At 39.9% G+C, this 24426-nt stretch overlaps 1 protein-coding gene across 3 annotated transcripts in view; it reads left to right on the top strand.

The window, feature by feature from the left end:
* Nucleotides 1–2520: 2520 nt before the first annotated feature.
* cntn1a (contactin 1a) overlaps nt 2521–24426 on the top strand; it is a 68480-nt gene continuing 46574 nt past the window's right edge. For all 3 annotated transcript variants that reach the window (XM_053641305.1, XM_053641304.1, XM_053641302.1), the window contains exon 1: nt 2521–2577. The gene's annotated coding sequence lies outside the window, so the exon portion shown is untranslated. The remainder of the gene's footprint in view (nt 2578–24426) is intronic.

Raw genomic sequence — 24426 nt, 5'->3', positions numbered from 1 at the left:
AGTCTTTATCCTTTTCTGTCTCCCTTCCCCCATTTCTAACCTCAAAACAAATCCTTTATTAATGTAACAAATGGACAAATATTAAACTGTGGTATTTTCTTATTAGTTTAAGTGCTTTAAAATCCACAAACAAATCTGAAAGCCACATCACATCAAAATAAACTGCAGCATTAGTGTTTTAGTTACAGAAGTACAGTAATTATTCCTCTGGCAGGAGCAGGTTTCAGGAGGTCCTGCAGTCAGTGTATAACTAACTTCTAATATTACGTTGGAATTTTAAACTATAACACTTACAAATGAAGGTCACATGGGGACAATGATCATGAATGTATCTTCATCTTCATTCACATACATCTTTGTCCTGGCCAGGGTGGGCCTGGAGCCTGTCACTGGGCACAAGGCAGGAATACATCCTGGATGGGTTTGTTCCATATAGGGGGTATTTATTGTAGCCGATTCACCTACCAGCATGTTTTTCGGAAGGTGGGAAAGGAGGAGGGTACCTACATGGACGTAGGGAGAATATGTGAAATTCCACAGAGACAGTAACCCAAGCTCAAGATCGAACCTTGGAAATTGAATTCAACAAAGAAACTAAATCAGCTAAGTACATTAACAGAAAAATCGTTTGATATTAAAATACAGTCAAAAGCAAATAGAAACCATTTGGTACGTTTTGGTTGTAAATCATTAACTGAAATTTTAGCCCTGTTTTACAACCTACTGTATTTGAATCATTTAATAAACCAAATTGAAATCCATATAGATTGTTGAAGACATACACTATATGGCCAAAACATTTTGTAGACACCTGGCCATCACACCCATATGTACCTTTTGAATATCCCATTCCAGATTTAGTCAGGTTTTGTCTCAGCCCCTTAGTTCCACTGAAGGGAAATCGTAATGCTACAGCATACACAGACACCCTATACAATTGTGTGCTTTCAACTTTGTGGCAAAAGTTCGAAGAAGAACCCCATATAGGTGTGATGGTCAGGTGTCCAAATACTTTTGACCATATAGTGTACACTTACACTCAGTGGGAAGCTTATTGGGTACAGCTTGTACCCAACCTTCATGTGTATCTACATTCATGTGGGCGTGTGTATATCAGTGTATATCTTTTACATGGTAATATGAACCCCGCCTTGTGCCCGATGCTCCTGGGATAGGCTCCAGGTTTCCCCGTGACCCTGAAAAGGATTAAGCGGTATAGAAGATGGATGGATGGATGGTAATATGAAAAGAGTGTGCTTTTAAACTGAATTAAGTTTCAATATTAAACCATAAGGACCACTCATGTACCTTTAAGTAGCGCATAGAGTAATATCTTAAAGGAACACTACACCGATCAGTCATAACATTAAAACCACTGACAGGTAAAGTAAATAGTATTTATGATCTCGTTACAGTCGTACATGTCAAGGGGTGGGGTACATTAGGCAGCAACAAAAAATGTTCAGGAATGGTTTGAGGAACATGACAAAGATGTTGACTTGGCCTCCAAATTCCCCAGATCTCAATCCGATCGAGTATCTGTGGGATGTGCTGGATAAACAAGTCTGATCCATGGAGGTCCCACCTCACAACCTACAGGACTTAAAGGATCCGCTGCGAACGTCTTGGTGGCAGATACCACAGCAGCACACCTTCAGAGGTCTTGTGGAGCCCATCATGCCTTGACGTTTCAGAGCTGTTTTGGCAGCACATGGGGGACCTACACAATATTAGACAGGTGGTTTTAATGTTATTGGTGTATGTGCACCTAATGCACCTAAACATTCACCCTGGATGGTACCACCCCAGTGACACGGAAGGACATATAGTTAATTAACCTTTTTTTTTATTATTATTATTATTTTTTTTTTTTTGAGAGTGTATCTTTTTTTGCTGATGGACTTTTCTCAACTCAGCAGTGGCACTGAGGTGTGTAAAAAAACCCCTCTGCAACACCACTTCACCTGATTTACTTGTTTTCAGAATGGTACAAAGCTCAAATAATATGTTCAGTGGTGGTCTTGTGGTGGTCCTATCCCTCTGAAGGAAATGGTAGGCTATGAAAAGGGCTGAAAAAAAAATATAGAGCAACAAACATGGCCTATATAGTAGATTTACCTGATGAAATGGAAACTATATATCTCTATCTATCTATCTATCTGTCTATCTATCTATCTATATTTGGAGTAAGGTTTGGTTCTTTTTGAACGAATGATCCTTGCATGCTCATGCATAGCAGAGCAACTTCTTCAAAGAACAGCCGAACGGAAGATGTTGTACAGATGTTGAGGCATGCATGCGCGAGGTTTAGTTCAAAATAACAGACTGTGGATGGTCATGGTGTAACAGCTGACTGAGCTGCTCCATTCCAGCTGCTCTCCGTGCATGCAACCCGAAACTTTAGCGCCCCCTAATGCCATCCGTCTCCTCCAATCAGAGCGCGCCTGAGACAGCACGCGCTCTGCGGGATGGGGCCGTGCGTGTGCGTGTGCGCGCGCGTCCGTTCGGCGCTGTGGAGCTGCACGGTTTCAGGTGCGGCTCGTGAAGGTTACGGGGACGCGCAGACGGCTGTCACAGGTAAGGATGCTCTGCACATTGCTGTTTCATGGCACGACGCGGATATTGTGCGCGCTCCAGAGAAGCGGTATGATGTGTGTGTGTGTGTGTGTGTGAGCGGGAATGTAGCCGGTGATGTACCGCAATGCAGACCAAATACGGGGCTGTTTTCGTTTGTAGCCGTGTTTTGCTTCTGTAGGCATTTATGTCAGAGGTCAGTCGTGATTCTGTATGCGGTTTATGCGTAACGCTTGTAGGGTTTGCGTCGTTAGAACAGGTTACAACGCAGATATGTAGGCTGCATGTCTGCATCTCTGTTGAGCAACCTCATATGTGTGTGTGTGGGCTGTTTGCTTTTTTAAAACACACTTTCTTTTGCACCTGTGCAGGCATGCAATTAAATATTATGGACCACTGACCATTTAGCCTGTTGATTTTGTTTAAATTGAAGCAACACAAACTGATTCCTTTATAAACAACAATAACAACAACACTAATAAAGGATCATTCATTTCTGTAAAAAAACAACAACAATAAAATCCACCGTTATAGACTAAAATCACAAGGTTGAATGCCTATGCTTTTAAGATGGACTACATGTCACCTTTGGTGAAATGCCATATCTTAAAGGAGGAGTCTCAGTCCTGGTCCATGTGTACACATATCTACACAGCTCTGTTCATGGACATGATACGTCACACACAGACGTCAGTGCACAGCACACATCCTACATACAGTATGACATGTAAGAAAACGATTCGATCACAATAACAATAACAATAACACAGGGCTCTGGTTTTCTTCGTGCATGCTCGGAGTGTACTTGACTGAAATATTAAAATGGTTCAGTGGGGTTCGGAGGCTATAACCCTCCTAGTTTTCTTGTTAAACCTGTGGCTTCATTATGGACGTTACATCTTACCTTGTTGGAGAGGGAAAATAATCCACCCTGAATGACTTCATGATTAACATTGTCGTCATCTTTTTGAGCTTAAACTTCCTTCATTGACATTTCACTTTGCTTAAAAGTTTCCGATATTACCCACAGTGCCATCTGACGACCTGCTGATAGTTGGCCAAGCGGCAATTCATCTGTACCTAAAGAGACAGATGCAGCAGCGCTTTAGTCTTTTAGTCTGTCTGGCTCTCTCACGTCCTCATCTGTACACTCCACCTCACACAAAGGGTTCCAGAGGTCCAACTTTCACGCTAATACTGCGGTCAATGCCATCGCACTCGACATCTCGTAAATCACTGACTTGTCAAGCCAAGTCTCTGACCTGATGGAGTGCAACATTTGCTGTCTCTGCTACATTTACATTGGATTTCTCATTCGTTTTATGATATTGATTTTCACGGGAAAGTGTTGATTGAGCTCTTCTGCTTTTGTGAGTGATTGTTATTACTTTTATCTCCTGTTTCCTATTGAACTGCACTGGCGATGTCTCCTTATGACATCAGCACGGCACACACCGCTAACTCACAGGAATAGTTAAAATACAGCACACATTAGCACCAGAATCACTAAACACAGCACATCTTTTAATATAAATATCTTTTAATATAAACATATTTTATATATTCCAGAATGGACTTTTCCTTTAAATAATGCTGTGAAATGACTTACAGTGGTGCTAAAACTAGATAATAAGAATCCAATTAAACAAATGAGACAAAAATATTATACTTGGTCATTTATTCACTGGGGAAAATGATCCAATATTACATATGTGTGAGTGGTAAAAGTATGTGAACCTTTGCATTCAGTATCCAGTGTGACCCCCTTGTGCAGCAATAACTGCAACTAAACGTTTCCGGTAACTGTTGATCAGTCCTGCACATCGTCTTGGAGGAATTTTAGCATGTTCCTCAGTACAGAACAGCTTCAACTCTGGGTGGGTTTCCTCACATGAACTGCTTGCTTCAGGTCCTTCCACAACATTTCTATTGGATTAAGGTCAGGACTTCGGGCTTTGAAACATAAACATTATTCTTCTATAAACATTCTTTGGCAGAATGACTTGTGTGTTTATGCTTAGGGTTGTTGTCTTGCTGCATGACCCGCTTTCTCTTAAGATTCAGTTCATGGACAGATGTCCTGATATTTTCTGTAAGAATTTGCTGATATAATTCAGAATTCAGTGCTCCATTAAGGATGGCAAGCCTTCCAGGCCCGGCTGTCCAAAGACATGAGAAGAAAGCACTTATTATGAATGTTAATTGGAAGGGGTTTATGCATCTGCTTTTTATTATGAAACGGAATTCAATGCTCCATTAATGAGGGCAAGTAGTCCTGGCCCAGATGCAGCAAAACAGGCCCAAACCATGATACCACCACCATGTTTCACAGATGAGATAAGGTTCTTATGCTGAAATGCAGTGTTTTCCTTTCTCCAAACATAACGCTTCTCATTTAAACCAAAAAGTTCTATTTTGCTCTGATCTATCCACAAAATATTTTTCCAATAGACTTCTGGCTTGTCCACATGATCTGTAGTAAATGCAAAAGGCATGAGAAGAAAGCACTAATTATGACTGTTTATTGGAAGGGGTTTACGCCTCTGCTTTTATTATGAAACTCATATGGGAGAAGAACACATCAGACCCTACCAGCTAGACCCCTGTAAATATGACCCTGATGTTGTTAGCATTTCCACCTGTGCATATTGCATGTTAAGCCTTAATGTCACACTGTGTAGCTTAATTATCACATTATTTGCAACCTGTCGTGCTTTTGTAATAAGTAAATGTAACCAGGAGTGAGTCCTTGCTCACTGCTGTCATCTATAATATAATGGTCACCATGACCCTTTTGTTCAAAAAGGTCAGTACGCCATCACTTTGACTGTGAAGATCATTTCATTTTGTAGCATCAGCTGCATGTTTTTGTTTTCTTGCTGAGTTAAGCGTGTCACTGTGTCACTGATCATTTCATATTAAATGATCAGTCTATGGCACGGTGGCTTAGTGGTTAGCACCTTTGCCTCGCACCTCCGGGGATGGAGGTTTGAATCCCGTCTCCATCCTCTGTGCGTGGAGTTTGCATGTTCTCCCTATTCTTCGGGAGTTTCTTCCAGGTACTCTGGTTTCCTCCCTCAATTCAAAGACATGCGTCATAGGCTGGTTGGCGTTTCCAAATTGTCCGTAGTGTGTGAATATGTGTGCGATTGTGCCCTGCGATGGGTTGGCACCTTGTCCAGGGTGTCCCCTACCTTGGACAGCTCCCTGGGATAGGCTCCAGGCTCGCCGTGACCCTGTATAGGATAAGCAGTATGGAAAATGGATGGATGATCAGTCTATGTGATGACGCCCATCATCACAGGCTATTTCTAACAAGAAATTTCAATATCACAGTCAAATTTAAGTTCAGTATATGACAGGTTTGTGAGTATATTATCAATCATATTTATCATAGGACAAGTTCTATTACGTTTATAACCCCAGCAGGGAGATTGTCGCATTCTTACTGCCATATGCTTTAGCGTTAGTGTTATCAGTGCAATCTCAATCATTATGAGCGTTCTCATCATATCACAGAAAACTGAATTACACCTGACATACCCGAAAAAAATTGAGGAGCTGTTCTAGCTTGTGTTACTAATGGTCAAAGCTGAAATATATAAAGTTTTTTTTCTGGTCCATTAGCATTCTCAGTGGTTTTCCAGATCCCTAGTGCTGCAGTGTATCTCTGCTTGGAGTAATGTTGTGTGACTTTGACCATCAAAGGACCATATTCCTGTTTATGTACAGTATGTATTCCAGTTTATGTTTCTTTGAATTGTAAAGATGCCTTGATAGTGACAGACCGTAAATCTTCATGCATAAATTATTAAGCCAGATACTTTTATATGTACCACTATTTTTTCGAGAAGGGCCAATGGGGGAATTTCGCCAGGACACCAGGGTTGTACCCCTACTCTTTACGAGAAGTGTCTTTTTAAAGATGACAGAGAGTCAGGACCTCGGTTTAACGTTTCATCTGAAAGACGGTGTTGGTTTTACAGTATAGTATCTCCGTCACTATACTGGGGCATTAGACCCCAAACAGACCACATGGTGAGCACCACGGTCGACCTCTACTTAGTATCATTAATGGGGCGGATACGTATCTGAAGTGGTTAAGGCATCGTGTCATCGTGATTGGAAGGTTGTGAGTTGAATTGTACAGTAAGTTTCTTTGGGTAAAAGCATCAGCCCAACGACTAAAATGCAAAACATGCTCTTACGATTGGTGTTGGATTGGATTTGACTTATTTTTCCATCCAATCCACTAATGTTTGGCACATACTTGTTCATGCTAATTTAAGCCACAGGCTTCAAACATGATTATGACTACTAACTCACCAAATGCGTAGCCACAGGAAGCAAATTCCATTTAATAGTGAATTCACTGTGTCATTTTGGAGGTTTTCATGGTCAAAAATCAGAACCTGGAAATTTCTTGCAGAGATCGCAGTGCTACCACATCCTCTCAGCAAGTGCTCATTTACTGTCTCTGTCTGCTCAATAGTGACAGCTCGAGTGGCTGTCTGTTCCTTGTAAACACCTAAACACTAAATGTGTGAACCTGATGTCTCGATGGCCTCCATTGATTAGTCAGATTCAGTATCTGTGATCAATACTCTAATGAAATGGTTCTGAAAGAAATGCTTACTCTTCATTGACATTTATGTTTGCTTTGGAGATAGGGTAAGAGAGGGTAAGAGGGGATTTGTGACATGTAGCCTGAGTTGAAGTGCTTATGAGAAAGTGTGTGTGTGTGTGTGTGCATTCTGGATATTCAGGATATGGTTCCTCGGATATACGTATTGGTGTCTTGGAATAAATGTATAAGATTGAGTGTTCTGGTCATCTTTCATGCTTTATCCATATACAGTCACAACACGTTGTCCCCACGCTGTCATGCCTTTCAGTCTGATTCTGCTCCGTCCCTCTGAGCGCCTGAGACTAATGTTATAAAGCGACCGCTGTGTCTTTTCTCTTCTCTCCTCCCAACCCTGAGCACAGTGCAGCTGTCCCTTTTACTGCGACCATATCATGTTATAGTTCAAAACACTTCACCTGATTCAGAAGGAAAGAAGACAAAAGCTTTTTTTTTCCCTTTAATTTTTTTAAAATTTTTTTTAAAAATGACCTGTCTTCGATTGCTCTTTTTTCCAAAACATTTTCTATCCCCCTCCTTTCTCTCTCTCAGGAATATGTAATTCATCAAGCTCTCTAGGTTATAATTTAACACCATTTGTATCTTCCTGCTGAGGAGGAGCGCTTCACGGATGCTTAACTCATAAATATCTCATTTAGCGCATCTGCTGAAAAGCTCATATTCCATTTAGAGAGAAGAGAAAACCTGCTCTTATTCAAAATGAAGGATTTGCAATGCATATTTGTAATAAATAAGATCAAGACTGAATAAACAATTATGCTAAGAATTTTTAAATATCAAATACATTCGCGCTGGAGTGACTGGACACCGTCTAGGTGATTGTTATCCCTGTGATGTTCCTCTTTGATAAAAGTACTGGTCCTCTTTAGACACATGGGTCATCCTTTGTGGTTATTTGGGCATGGTAACAATCAGATTACTGTAGTCTTGTTAAGGATAATGCACTTAAGAATAGGACTCTTAAGCTAATTTGTTTACTGAAATAAACTTTACTTATGCCTTATATTAAGTTTGCCTTTACACTTCAGCCCTTAAGACTAATATGATGTGACTGTTCAGGTGTTCAGGCTATATTTGGCCTGTGGTCATGATTCCTGAGCAAGTGCTCTTTTGCAGCCACCTAACAGAGTAATCTGAGCTCTGGTATTGAAAATGCCGGAAAGCTCATTTTTGCTGCTGGAAGTGATTTTAGTATTTTTAGCGCAAATGATTCACTGGAAGTCTTAAGGGAAACAGGTGACTGATTTAGAAGTCATTACAAAGGATTTGCCCTCCAGATCTTTCACTTTTAGTGTCATCAGGTTTGTTTATTGTGTAACTACAATTAGACTATTGACATAAATGGATTATATTAGTGTATTCAGGTTCAACTTTCTCTTTACAGTTAAATAGCTTTCTTTAGATGAAGCTAATCGTCTTCTATCAGGTCTCAGATAAAAGCTCATATAGACCATATATAATGCATTGCAGGGTAGACAAATGATCATTTCATACTTATAGCCCAGCAATCGGAAGCTCCAGTGTGCTGCCCATTCCTCTGTTTTAATTGCCTAGGCTAAAAAGCGGTAGCTAATGCAGTGTAATAATGTAAATGTGCATAATTAGAGACTAAGGGAAACAAATTGAAAATTGAATTTTGATGATAGTAATCATCATCAATCATTTTCCAGCAAAGTTTTTAATGTAGCATATCATGTTTGTGCTCTCGACAAAACGTTAGTGCGTCTTTAGCGGCTTTATTTTCTCTCAGTGTTTAACTGCAAAGTGACCCTGTGTAGTTATGATGCTTTGCATCAAACTGAGTCGTTGTTTCTACACTATTTTTACCAAACAGATGTGTGAAAAATATCACATGATGTCTCAATTTTGAACACACTTGCGTGTCTAGTTAAAGACAACAGATTTTCACAGTTATCCAACACAATTATCCCAAAATGCTATTCTGTTTGTATGCTAAAATTCTACTAAAATGCTCACGAAATAAACAAACAATTGCATGAAATTCTGGTGACATTTATTGAAATCATTAAAATATTGGACAAATGTAAGATTTGGAGTCCTTGCCATCTGGGAAGACAAGAGTCCCACTTCCTTCCATTTGAAAAGCTGTAAAAGAGCAAAAAGAGTGTTGGTTAGTTGTTAGCTACAAAATGTGGACAAATGCCTTTGGGCTTTAACTGAGAAATTTGTAGTCTTTGTCCATGCTAATTAATCTATCAACCAGATCATCTCTCCTGAGTGTAGTGCAACAGGTAGTAAGATTTGGAACGTGTCTAGCGCACTAAAGGGTGTCCCAAAAGTCTCCATACACAGGGGACTATGTTTGCCAGCACCATGTCGCTTGTGCCTTCTTAAGTGGATGTTCGTGGATGTCCGCTTCTCGGTTGGTCTAACCATTCTCATAGTTTAAGTTGAACACTATTTTTATTATGAGACACTGTTAAAGGACCTGCATGTAAGGATCAATAAGTAATGCTGCTTTTTTCCCTTTGAGATCTGCCACTGTTTATGATGAATTAGTAAACTTCACTCCACTTTACTAATATAGCTACAATATTCTATGTTGTACATCACATTACTGCAGTCTGCACACTGAGTCCCACACTGGAAAATAAAAACTATTTAGAAAGAGTGCATTATTTATTACATGAGGACATGACTCAGGTATTCAGAGATAACATTCAGATATTCAGAGATATCTTGTAAATTCTTCCTGTTTTTTTCTTTAAGCAACAAATCAGTCACTCATTAATTTATTTTAATTTGTTTTATTTATGTTACTGTTTAATGTACTGGACAACAAAATGGCAGACACTGTCTCTGCAGTTTATAAAGTCTTTAGTGACAAACACAATGCTGCCTAATATATTATGTTTCCATGATACACACTAATAAACTATGTCATAATAATTATATTGGACCTGGGTTAGGTGAATTGATGTTAGCCCTGCTTAGGTTACTTTTTCCTGACTTTAACCTATTATAAGTGCTGCTTTATAGAGGAATAATTAAATGGTAAAATGGTAAATGGCACACTTATATAGCGCTTTTATCCAAAGCACTTTACACTGTGTCTCATTCACCCACACACCAATGGTAGCAGAGCTGCCATGCAAGGTTCTAACTTGCCACCGGGAGCAACTTGGGGTTCAGCATCTTACCCAAGGACACTTCAACATGTGGAGTCACCCAGGCCGGGAATCGAACCGCCAACCCTACGATTAGTGGACAACCCGCTCTACCACCCATGCCACAGCCGCCTGCTGTGGGGCTGCAACAACTAATAATTGATAATTAAAATAATGGACAACGAATTTCATTGTTGATTAGTCGGGTCTGTGACGTCACTGTGTATAAACCCAAGCGATTATCTTGATTTGTAAAACTCGTGGTAAATGCTATCCACACACACCCAGCATGAGTCTGACACAGGCGCAGTCAATTAAAAACTGAACATGCCTGCCCAATTCAGTATGAGCGTGAGGCGACCCGACTGACAGGAAGAGTGTGGCGAGCCGACTGACAGGAAGAGTGAGGCGAGCCGACTGACAGGAAGAGTGAGGCGACCCGACTGACAGGAAGAGTGAAGGTGAGCCGGCTGACAGGAAGAGTGAAGGTGAGCCGACTGACAGGAAGAGTGAGGCGAGCTGACTGACAAGACGATGGCTAAAGATTTGGTTTAATATAAGCGAGTTTGTCATTGTATTGTTTTGTTGTTGTTGTGTTTTTCATTCAGAATAATAATGAGCCTACCGTTCAAGCAATTGCCCCCCAAACTGCCACTAATTCGGAAGCGTAAGTGAAGTGCGCACGGCCGCACAGGCATTCCTAAGCGATTTAAAATCGAGGGGGAAAAGAGGGAAAAGCGCCAAAGCCCTCTTTCACAGCAACTTTCTTCTGGCAAGCTCTGCAGACAGGGTTACCATCTTCTTTTAAGTTTCCTTCAGCATTTTTAGAAAATCCAAAATATGACCGCACTTCGGATTTGGTCCTCTTGGAAGGTTGGAAATTCTCCCGAGCGCCGTCAATGCCTTCCGCCGTGTCCTCTAACTGAACCGGGAACACCGACTATCACCGCAAGCCTAGTGACAACCATCCATCACTTTATAGTCAAATACAAAACCTGTTTAAATGATTTCAGTGTGTGTATCAGTACTTTTTGTATATTTTCAGCACATTTTAACAATACCGTGATAATACTGACAACCTTGATAGTTTTGGTCACGCTAATCGTGATATGAAATTATACTGCAATATTATACTGAAATACTGCAGCCCTAGTAATAATATAATCCTTGTAGTAATATGGGTAAAGCTTTTCCAAGTCCACCAAGAAATCCTAGGCATCATATTTCTCTTAGAAAGACCTCATTATACATTTAGGGCATACTGCTCTCCGCTTACTGGTCTTGCATGGCTAAAATTATAGATCAATAGTTTTCTCTAACCAGTGGCTCCGGTGCTGAATGGAAGCACATTTAAGCCTAGAAATCCCATTACTGGTGAAAAGGGGAGGAACGCAGCGCTAGCCAAGCACTCAGGGATCCATCCCATCCACATAAACTCAGCCTTATTCAATTCATCCTCATTTTCTGGTGTTGTTTTCACAATTGGTGCATGTATTCACCTCTATAATTCCCTCAGAGCCTTATATATCCACGGCTGTGCTGTAAGTGGATAATTTCTGTGCTGCATTTTCTCAGGCATTGTGTTATTTGATTTTCAATGGGCATGCTCCTCTTCCCCTAACAAGAACGCTTCATCACTCTGTCTCTCCCACGTCCGACTCCTGTTTATTCATGTCATTTTTAATAACGGTCTTGATGCCCGAGTCCTGACTGCTATTAATGTATTTATTTGGGTTTTTTTTTTTGGAGTTGCTGCAGCTCCTGGAAACTTAGTCTGATGGATGTATGACATTACTAGAAACAATCACACGTTTTCAGAATGACCAGATGTTGTTTGTGTGCTGGGGTTTGGACAAAGTGACCCAAATGCAAGAGTGGACAAATAATAAATGTATTATATAGCCCACTGGGCAAGTCAAAGTTTCCATGTGCTGCCCAGTCCCATGTTGTACCTGACAAACGTGTCTGTTGGCGTATCTGGTTGGTGTCTGTCGGTGCAGTGTGAACTAGGCTCACGATTTCGTGTGCTGTCCTCGCATTGAACCTAAAATAGATTATTCAGGTCTGGCTAGCATCTTCATTTTCTGTTTATATGTTTAACCACGATGTTACAGAGTTTAGTAAGCAAGAGAGTCACAAGCTTAATTATGCTTCATTTTGATTTCATTTTTGCATACCTGTGTGTTCCTCATTCTGAAAAAAAAAAACGTCTGTCATCTGTGCAGTCTAATTAATCTGCCTAGTAGAAATCGCTGTACTGTCAGATTGCAAATTGACCGGAATGCTGTGCAGCAGGTGGCAGGATCAGGATGCGTATGTTATAATTATCATCAAGTGAAGACTGTCAAGCACATCAAGTTTAATCATACTTACCAAATGAAAATTTTTGTTTTGCAAAGTCAGTAAAACATTTTTTTTTTCTTTCTGGTTGTTGAACCTACTTGAAAAATACGAATATAAAACAAATCTTCTGGGCACAAAATGTGCTTGTCCGGTATGCCCGGGCTACTGATTTGTCCATCCCGTTAATGTGTTTGCGCGCGCGTGTGTGTGTGTGTGTGTGTGTTTTTGGAGTTTTCAGTTTGGTCCTCAGCTGGCTTTTTCTGTGTTCTTGGCTTCAGTCCTGACAGAATTTGCTTTTGAGCGCTGTATTGGTGTGGGAACATTAGCATTCGTGGTGAGCATGCCCAAGAAACAGGTCGCTTTGCTGTTCCACGGCAGGCTGCTCCACACTTTCTCTGCACACTGCTGAATACTGAATCAGGGAGGATAAAGGATGCTAAGAACCTGTATATTACCTCCTACACAAATGCTCAACTAACTCATTCATCAGGTCAGAAAATAGGTTCTGTGTTGCTGAACCTATAGAACAAGTTAGACCATGGCATTATATGTCTAGTTATACAGGCTGTGTTGTATTTGGTCTGGTGCCTGTCCCTCGTTTTCAGAGAGATTGATGAAGGTAATCAGCTGAAATGTGCATGGAAATGCTTTTTGAATTCTGCTCATTCATTTCGGCTTCATTTATCACGCTGATTTGCACAGCTATGGTAAATGTGCAAAGAAGGATTTTTAAAATCATACCATACAAAAGCACAGCATTGATTTTTTTTTTCTTTTCGACTTCAACTGTTCTCATGAACTGAATTTAACAAAAATAGTTCCTGGAGCAGGGAATCTTTCTGAAAGCTGTCCTATATTTCTTAAAAAAGGATAGCACTCTGGGGGCTAAAATGATAACGGTGACTATTTGAAATGAACAGAGAATCAAATTTCAATTCATTGTTGCCTTTTTTTTTTTAGTGTTTAGGGCAGAATGTGACTGCAAAGTGTGTGTGTGTGTGTGTGTGTGTGTGTGTGTGTGTGTGTGTGTGTGTGCATCGTGTGTTATGTTAAATAATGCCTGTTGCAACTACTGTATGAACGATTAACGATGAAAGCGTGACCTCACTAAAGCGCATCCACTTCTGACTTTACCAAATGCTAGAGCAAATCTGTGACTTTATTAATGTTAACTGTTGACTGCTTTTTAGTCAAACAAACAATTGTGATGACTTAATTGACTTTTCTGTTTCTTTTCTGCCATTCCTAATTGTGTAACAATGTATAATTATAGAAAATGTACTTGTCAGTCCATTCAGGATTTCACAGAGGCCAAAAACGCTTGATTTTTCAGCTTGAGAAAAAGACTAATTACTCTAGTTAGCAATGTTTTCCTGAATTAAAATTTAGGTAAAAATTTTTCTGTAAGTTCAATAAAAACCATTTCACATGGAAAAGAAAAAAAAAATCTGCTATGAAAAAACGTCCGATTTTAATTTAGCATGCTGCACTTAGCAAAATGATATCATGTTACAATGTGAATCCAAAAGCAGGATCAGTTTTTGTTATTATTTTTTTAACCAAATATAAGATTTTTAAACCTATTGCTAGACTTTTATCTATTTCAGGCTTGAAACAGTCTAAAAAAGTTTCTCATTTTATGCATTTATTTCGAGATAGAAGCAAAATGATCCACCAATAGACAAAAAAAAAATCTAGAAATTAGTAAAAATGTCTAGAAATGTGTTTTATAATGTTGTATTTAGTTTATGGTAATTTTATAATAGGGAATACTAAATAAATCTGACCACGTTTAAGATATTTTCATTTGTAAATATGCCATTTTTTGCAGTGTGTTTAGCACAAAATGTTAAAAAAACAAAAACCAAACAAATAAAAAAAAAAAACCCAAAATGCATACAGACAAGTAAGCTATTTTTAGAAGACCTGCCGGTATTACATCATCAATGTCCAGAAACCAACTGTACCAAATTCCTGCACTTCCGAGCAGTTCATCCATAATGGATTGGCTACTGATTGTTGCATTGGAGAAGATCAGAAAATTGAACTGCTTTCTGCTTGCAGTAGGAGGAGACTAGGAGAAGAGGACTATTTCACATGCTGGAATATTTATGTAGGGTCTGTAATGGCTGTATAAGAGGACGAGGGCAGTGGGTGTGAGGGAGACAGTAAGCACAGAAAGCCTTATCTCTCACACACAGCTTCAACAGAGCGCAGGAGGGATCAGGCTGGGAGAGTGCATGGTACACTACACCGTGACTGAAACGTTATATTTAAAAGCATCCCACACAATTGGACAGACACACACACAGAGAGAGAGAGAGAGTTGGTTATGCTGAAATAAATCTGGAATTTAAGAACTTTGGACAGGTTTTTGATTTTTGGGGAAAACCCATGCAAAGGAAATTGTTCCGCTTGTATGACCGCTTTTCGCCTCATGAGGAGAAAGCCTGGGGTTATAAAAACCGAGGCTATTATAAGGAGAAGGAGAGAGAGATGATGTTCCTTTTAAGATGCTTAAAAGAAGAAAGACATTCAATTCATGCCTGTCAGGTGTGTTTCAGGCTATTGGTCTCCTTCCTTGCCTTTTGTGGAAAGTCAATACTAGTCAATAGTCTTGTATAACATGAACATTGACCCAGCGCTGTTGAATTTTCAAATCTGATTGGTCAGAAGGTGTTGATACATTTTCTATAACAGCGTGTACTGTGTGTCTTTGACAGTAGCTCGGCTACACAGGTTTAAATGAATGCACTCATTTTAATAACTTAGTATTTCTATCCAGGGTGTCCCAAAAGTCTCCATACACAAGGGACTATGTATTCCAGCACCACGTCGCTTGTGCCTTCGTCAGCGGATGTTGGTGGACGTCCACTTCTTCTCGGTCGGTCCGCAACACTTCCAGTCTTTTTGAATTTGTGAATAAGTTTGGCAGCAGTGTCGTCGGTGATGTGCTCGCCATGTTTCCTGTTCAAGTCCATCGCAACCTTGCGAAAGTTTCCCGATCCAGCCATGAGAATGATTTCAATACGTTCTTCTTTCGTCAAAGGTGTTCTCAAAGGCTATCTGAAAAAATTTTATAATGTAAAATAAGTATGAAGAATTTTGGAAGACATTTTGCTAAAAAGTGTTCATTTCCCCTGTGTATGGAGACTTTTGGGACAGCCAGTATTACCAACTTACAAAGAGACTTGTATGGCGGACACGCCACGTAAACGTGTGGTGAGGTTCTCCGTGAGGAGATGTTTATTTAGCTCCTCCCCCAGTCCAAAGACATGCATGGTAGGCTGATTGGCATGTCCAGAGTGTCCGTAGTGTATGAATGGGTCTGTGAGTGTGTGTGTGATTGTGCCCTGCAATGGATTGGCACCCTGTACAGGGTGTACCCTGCCTTGTGCCCGATGCTCCCTGGGATAGGCTCCAGGTTCCCCCATGACCCTGAAGTGGTATAGTAGATGGATGGATGGAGTCTCCAGTGTCAGCAGTTTGTAACAGCCAGCGGTAAAGCTGTAACTTTACGTTTTCCTCCACAGACAAGTCTTGTGAAGGGCAGAGGGGTTTCTCAATAACATGACAAGCTGCGTTTTTTCCCCCCCCCTCTCATTATTTTCAAGAGTGAGAAAAATTGAAAGGCTTGTGTGGACACTATATCTATAGTATAGTTATTATATGTAACTAACTATAAATGGATAAAAAGAGCAACATCTTCGATTAATAAATTAACAGTTTTAATCATTGGTGAGATGCTGTGGACTTCAGAACGTGCTGTTACAGAAAAATAATCAACTTCAGGATGAGGTGAATGGGACCAACTACATTACTTAGCCAATCTAGTTCAATAAATTACTGATGAAAATTGCAGTTGAAGCTGGGGTATATTCAAATTGGTTTTGTTCAAGAGTATTCACAGACCTGGCCGGTCTTAACTGAAGATTTATTTCATTTTTGATAGCATCTTTTTTTTTTGCCTCAGACTCGATCCTTTTAGCGTTATTGTAATTAAAACCCAGTGTAGGATAAAGCCCTTTACCTATGCTACATTGAGTGGGTTGTTGAGTGGGTTTATTTTCCAGTAAATCTGGAAGAGGCCTCCTCCTCCTCACTCGTTTTTGGTGATGTACACGGTACATTATAGCTTTTAAGCCTGTGTTTTTATATCCACATTTAGAACAAAATGCTCAGTCATACTCATAACTATGCTCGCCAGGTCTGTGAATATGGGTGTGTTCTTGAGATGCAGGAGATGCTCCTGTTATGGCAGAGTGTTTTATAACAAGAATTAAAGTGAGGATTTTAAAAGGAAGTAGCAGATCAATACAGCGTCCAGTGTTCCATTATTTTCAGCACTTTCACAAGGGCTCATCAAACATCCTCTGTTGACATAGATAATGATTTGAATGCACTGAGTATGAAACAATAACTCCACTGGTCTGGGAAACTGAACGTTTATCAGATAGTAGAACAACAGATAGTACAAAGCCTGTATTTTAATCGACCATTTCTGCTTAGCTAAATATAAAATAAACTTTGATTTGGTTTAATATGTTTGTTTTTTTAATGGTTTTTATTTTGATATATTAGTGTCACAGTGAGGAAACATGTTGGTATGCTTATGGACATATATACCAGCTTAGGGAGCTTTTCCAGTTTACTAACGGCTGTCAATCAAACGACAAGAAACTTTTTGTTCAGAATTTCAATTTGCCCACAACCTCTTCTATTTACATAGAAACTTCCCTGAACATTGAAAAATGCCTTTTTTTTTCTTTATAGTTTTCTGTTTTGATGGAAAATCATTAATGGGGAGTGGAGAGTGTGGTTAATTAGATGTAAGTAAACAACCCATACATCTATTAGAGTGGCATATGGCCCAAATGTGCACAATCACAGGCTAAATCGGAGTCTTCCATGCCTGAAAGAGATTGTTTTCCCATTCTGTTTTTATATAAATAATCCCTGCTGTGATGACACCATCTTTTTCTGGGTGTTCAGCGATTTCTGCTTGCTCATCTAATAGCCACCCTCAGCATCGGTTGCTAGATAGAGTGCAGTGTCATACTGACCTGCAAGTGAGCTGGAACTACAGTACGTGCTAATGAATGTGAGCTATTATATATGCAACGTTGAAACATTCTCAGCATTCTCAACCGCATCCTCAATGTTCTTGCATTCGGTCTGTGCTACTGTAGTTTTCACAAATCTCTCATTGAAAGCTTTCTGTACCGTCAGTACACAGGTGAGACGTGGGACCTGCTGTTTCACAGCCTGCCCTCAGATCACCGTTCCGAAAGCAGACAGTACACCATGTGTCATGTCACAATTCCCATGGAAGCTGAAGCTGTACAACAGGAATCCACTGGGAGATGATAGCTGTGTCATTGGAGGCCCATTTTGTGTCAGAATTGTAGTCCTAACTCCATCCCGCGATTTCCAGCTGTATTTTTTAATAGTACACATTCTGTTTCTGACTCAATTACAGATAGATTATTATCTTCTAACATGCTGAGGTGAAGAGGGATCATTAGTGGCTTTATATCTAGGCCACAGAAGGTCAGACTCCGGGAAGAATGATTGACTATTTTTGCACTGGATCTTATCCAGAGATACAGTAGCTTACCACAAAGCCAGCTCTGTGCTACTTCTCAGAGGCCAGTACCAGTCACGACCGCGCCTGACAAACGAGAAGCTCCCTATTATTCGGGATTTAGGCAGTATATTTCCACTGTATGCCTCTGAGTGCCTTTTCAAAAGGCACTACTCTATTTAGAACTGAGGAGATGTCTGCAGTTGACAAACACTCAGCAACAAAACACAAGAGACATTCAGTGGACCATCGGGAGATTGTGGGTGATAAGTGGCACCTCTGGGGTTCCCAGAAACAATTGTGGTATACACTGCAAGACAGACATCTGAAAGTCTGTATTAAATAATGCAGTGGAAAATGTCACATATAAAAAATTCTATGCACATGCATTTATATGTGTATGGTTATATACACTATATAACTATTTTCAAGGTGCACAATTTTAAGAGAACTTTATATTATTTATATTGATTTCAGTATAGTTTCAGGACTGTCATAGAAACATCTACATTATTTAGTGCCATGGGTACATATTTGAATTTTCTGGGCTGCAGGGATACTAGAATTCGGCTGATTTATAATCCATGAAAATAGTGATGCTTCAGGGCACAACCTTGTAACCTGCAGACTGAGGTGCTGTGGCCATGTTTGCTATTTGTCAAGTTTCTTTACCCTGTGTGTCTAGAGATCACTAGAGTGTGGTTATACATGCAGAAGACTTAGTTTGTTGTCTATACACATAGGTGTGTTTGATGAATACAACCATCTGATTATAGGATCACTAGCAGATCACAAAATTGCACTGTTAAATACTCAGGTAAGCATTACTAATCTGGCTGCTGTTGGGACTAAATCCATCATCAACCCTCAGAAGTTGAAGCTGTTCTGTACTGAGGAACGGGTTAAAATTCCTCCAAGCCGATGTGCAGGACTGATCGACAGTTACCGGAAACGTTTAGTTGCAGTTATTGCTGCACAAGGGGTTCACACCAGATACTGAAAGCAAAGGTTCACATACTTTTACCACTCACACATATGTAATATTGGATCATTTGTTTAATTGTGTTCTCTTTGTCTACTTTTAGGACTTGTATGAAAATCTTGTAAAGTTTTAGGTCATATTTTTGCAGATATATAGAACATTCTAAAGGGTTCATAAACATTCAAGCACCACTGCACATACACTGATTGAATTTTGATTTCTGGAACCACTCATACTACATTCAGTCATACTGAATAGGTACAATTGGACAGAAATAGCTAAATTAACCAAGATAAGATCTTTAGTAAGTATTTTTCTGCTAAATACTTTTGCATTTACAAACTTAAAAACAATCACTATCACAAACAAACATTATGACCTTTATGATACTTAATCAGATTGGAGGGGCAAATTACATGTAATACAGCTGAGGTTGTAGGATAATGCCCCCCACTATGATCATAAAACCTGATTGTTCAGAAAATTTTAATTGTACATAAACTCAATTAAGTATTAGACAAACAATTAATGATTTCATGGTGGGCTAGAGTTCATAGTTTAAGTTTCACTAAATTAATTTAGTGACTATTGGTCACAACATAGCTTCATTTTTATTAAGATAACTAATGCACAAATGTACAGCTGTGTCAGTGATGCATGGCAGATGGGGACAGCTAAAGTTGGCTGTAATTGCATACTACTTGATCAAAATGTAACATGAGACAGTGGGACAGTAAACGGCACATGTGTCCCTTTTCTGGTTATACACGAGTATCACTACCATGCAAACACTTGCACCTACAGGTTGCACAGTCATGACATCATGATTATAAATCAAATTTAGCAGCTGATCTGGGTTGAAAATCTTACCTAGATGTGCAATGATGACCAACAATGAATGTCTGAAAGGAAGTACAGTAGCACGACACAAATGAAAAGCAAGGATCCTAAAAGAACAGCGATAACGAGAGTTGGGTGAAAAGAGGGTTTGGATGTGTTTGTATTGGGAAGCATACTTAAACTGTAGCCTAAGGTGTCCTGAACATCTTAATCTACCACTGAATGCACTACATACAAATTTAAGAAAGAGTTCCTTTGGGACATTTTTAATTCTCTATCTCTCCTGCCACCACACAATAGACTGTGGAGAGAACCCACAACCCTCTTGAAAAGTTGCCATAGTAACAGCTGTACAGGTCTTGACAATTAACGTCTGGGGTTTGATAATGGATTTACACCCACATACTACTGGAGAGTCCTGACTGCAGCCAGACCTTGTCCTGATGAGTCCCAGTAGGCTGTCACTGCTTCCTCAAACTTGTTTTCTATGATAATACTCTGCTAGGGTAAAATATACTTGGGATGACAATGTGAAATTATGCAGTTATGATGGTACCTAAAATGGGTATAGACAAAAATTAACGTATACAGATATATATGATATATGTATATATGATTTAATTCTTTATGCATTTACCTGGACTCCATTGTTATCCATTGTAGTCCATTGTTAGCATTGGAATCCACTGGAAGAAGGCACCAAATTTCTGAAGGGCTGCACATGGTCAGCAACAATACTCGAATAGGCTGTGGCATTAAAGCAATGATTGATTGGTATCAATGGGCCCAAAGTGTGCCAAGAAGACATTCCCCACACCATTTCACCACCTCCACCAGCCTGGACTGTTGACACAAGGTTGTATACATGGATTTATGCCTTTTTTTTCAGTCTTCGAGTGTCCAGTTTTGGTGAGCCTATGCCGACTGCAGTCTCAGCTTTCCGTTCTTGTTTGACAGAAGTGGAACCCGATGTGGTCCTCTGCTCTTGTAGCCCATCCATCTCAAGGTTTGACCTGTTGTGCTTTCTGAGATCGTTTACTGCTCACCACAATTGTACAGAGTGGCTATCTGAGTTACTGTAGCCTTTCTGTCAACTCGACCCAGTCTGACCATTCTCTATTGACCTATCTCATGAACAAGGTGTTTTTCCGTCCTCAGAACTTCCACTCACTAGATGTTTTTTTTTTCTTTATTGCACCATTCTGAGTAAACTCTAGAGACTGTTGTGTGTGGAAATCCCAGGAAATCAGCAGTTATACACAAGCCAGCCTGTCTGACACCAACAATCATGCCATGGTCAAAATCACTAACTCAAATTTTTCCCTCATTCTGATGGTCGACGTGAACATAACCCGAAGCTTCTGGCCCGTATCCCCATGATTTTATGCATTGAACTGCTGCCACGTGATTGGCTGATTAGATAATTGAATAAATGAGCAGGTGTACAGATGTTCCTCTTTCAGTGTTCGGTGAATGTATATAGTCTATAGTTCAATGTACCTGTATAACGAGTTAAAGAAATCACTTCACTCCTAGAGGTTTCCTGCTCTGTTAAAGCACACTGCAGACTTTGACACACATTCGTCAGTCTGATAAGTAGTGACCTACATCTAAAGCCTCTTTATCAGAGGCAGTTATAATTCAAAATCATTGGAGCAAAAGGAAGCAATCGCTAACAAGCAGTGTAAAACCTCGTATTGGAAAGAATATGGGCCATAGCACAAGAGCAAAGAGATTTCTCTGGTATGTGATGGTTTGCAGGTAAGGTTTTAATCGGATGTAACAAGAAGAAATTAGAATATGTACATATGAAAGAAACATGGTGAGGTCAGTGTTTTAGTTCTTCATCCTTTACCCCACCATCCCACCCCCCTCCTTCCACTAGGAGACTGGGCGGCAGCAGTGCAGCAGTGAGGACATTAGCCTTCCCACAGGAGGTGGGGGTGGGGATGGGACAAAGATTGTCATTCAACAAATGAATCAGTGAAGAAGAGCTTCAGTATACTGAGAATCACACAACCAACACACCCATGCGAACACATATCAGTGCATCTTGATCTTGATCTATGCTGTGCCTCTTTCACACATGCTGGCTGTATACTGTGTGAATCATAATGCACTGATGCAACACTGTCAGGGCCACCATCTCGTTCATAATCTCCATGCAACAAATCATAATTAAATATATTATCACTGTCAGTACAACATGTTTTAAATTCAGAGCGACACACACAAATACAGCCATCGTTCCGCAAACAAGAAGCCAAAACTAAAGGTCAATAGACGTAATTATATTTAATGATATTTGAAAATTGGTCCACTAAAGCCCTTTCTGATGCTGATCCTTCCTCCATGTAGCTCTTCTTCACTGTACATACACTAACCTGTCACAAATGTTGTGAGCTGTGGTGCTGTTATAAAGGCTGGCAGCCCTGATCTAGACGCTTATTTTTACCTATGGTTTAACCTCAGCTTCAATACCCTGCTCCGAATCCACCCTCAACTGGAACACCAGGTCTCCATTCAGGGTCAGAGGAGATGATTTATAATCCTTTCAAGATCCTTGTAATGAATCATATAACCGCAGAGAATTGATGGCCCAGAACTGATGACCAGATACTTGGGGGATATTGCTGACATTCAGGTGTTTTACTTCCATGAGAGCTAACTCCAAGCTATTGAACCTCTCTGTATGCTGTTGCAGTGAAAATAGGCTAAATTCACACATCACTGCAGAGCTGTATTGTCTCTAGTTGGTGCTGACTGTGAGCTGAATTTGCCTGTATGAACAAGATATCTCTACTCCTGGAATGTCAGGATCAATAGGCTGTGGTTGTGATCAGCAGAGCATTGTGGTTTCTCTGCACTGTATTAATCATGCATGTTGGTTTACGGTGTCTGAGGGAAAACAGCAATAGCAGCTCATTAGGCTGTATAGCAGGTGGAGTTGGGGTTGGTATTAGGCCTAGTAGTTTTCTATGAGCATGGCAAGAGGAACATCAATCTGTAACAACAAAAATGATGTGTTTTATTACAAAACAACATGATATCTTGATTTTGAATCAATTTGGCATCAAAAGATTTTGATGTTTTGATTTTGTAGCAATGGCATGTAGTGGGCTTTTTAAACACACTGATAACAAAACTACATGATATCTTTAACTTGAATATCTTTTATTATTTAAAATGGCCTTAAAGTTTCCAGTTTCTTTTAATGCTTTGATGTTTTGATTTTATAACACTGGTATCTAGTGGGCTTTAACACGTTTAAACAAAACCGCCACATTTATCTCTCTCTGTTTCTCTGTCTCTGTCTCTCTCTCTCTCTCTCTCTCTCTCTCTCTCTCTCTCTCTCTGCCTGTCTGTCTCTCTCCCTCTCTCTCTCTTTGTGTATGTGTGTGTGTGTGTGTGTGTGTGTGTATGTTTACAGCTGGCTGCACTGCCTGCATGGTGAGGTGTGACTTAACACCTCACTTAGAATTAGTGTGATCAGCTAAAGATGCTGATGGGTGAGCTAAGCCAACAGAAGTCCCTGCTCCTAATCGCTTTAACCCTGTTCATGTCAGTGGATGAGTACGATACTTGAAAAGTGATACCCAGTTCATTTCACATCCACATCCTTCGATTTTGCTTTGCACAGGGTTTGTTTAGCTAACCACCGATCTTGGAAATGTGGACCAACTGAAAACAAAAGCACAGTGAAGACATTCAACAACTCAACATTTGCTTATTCTTACTGCTTCATAGAACATCAAACTGAGGCTACTAGCTGTATTTTGTATCAGTACAGGGAACATTAAGTGTTCAGTCCAAATAATGAGTTCATATTCGGTTACATCATTCCTATTTCATGTGTATTCTTTCCTATGTTTTTTTTGTGTAATTGAGCTGCTGCAACGAGGGAATTTCCCCAGTGTGGGATCAATAAAGTTTATCTTATCTTATCTTATCCTTATTCAAATAAAGTTACTCATCTGAACAACATACAGTATGTGAATACAATAGATGTCAGAGTGCAGAGCATTACTATTCAGCATCTCACTGCGACCTCCTTCTAATGGCTCTGCATGCATGTGTAAAGCAGATATAGCCTAAAATGGGAGTTAGCATTTTGACACTGCTATCAAGAGACTAGCAGGATTTTTTTTTTTCCTATGCTGTGGTTTATATTTACATGATTAGCCTTCTGTTCCACTGAACTGAACAACACATGTATTCCCTCAAACATCAAATGTCTGCTTCAGATAATGCTGTTGTAAATGTTTATTACAGCTATTGTGCATTTCCTCGTGTATGTAACGGTCTGTCGAACATTTATTTAGTTATATAT

This window comes from Ictalurus furcatus, chromosome 14 (assembly GCF_023375685.1).
Source record: "Ictalurus furcatus strain D&B chromosome 14, Billie_1.0, whole genome shotgun sequence".
NCBI classification, from domain to species: domain Eukaryota; kingdom Metazoa; phylum Chordata; class Actinopteri; order Siluriformes; family Ictaluridae; genus Ictalurus; species Ictalurus furcatus.
This window is presented reverse-complemented; position numbering and strand designations above follow the sequence as displayed.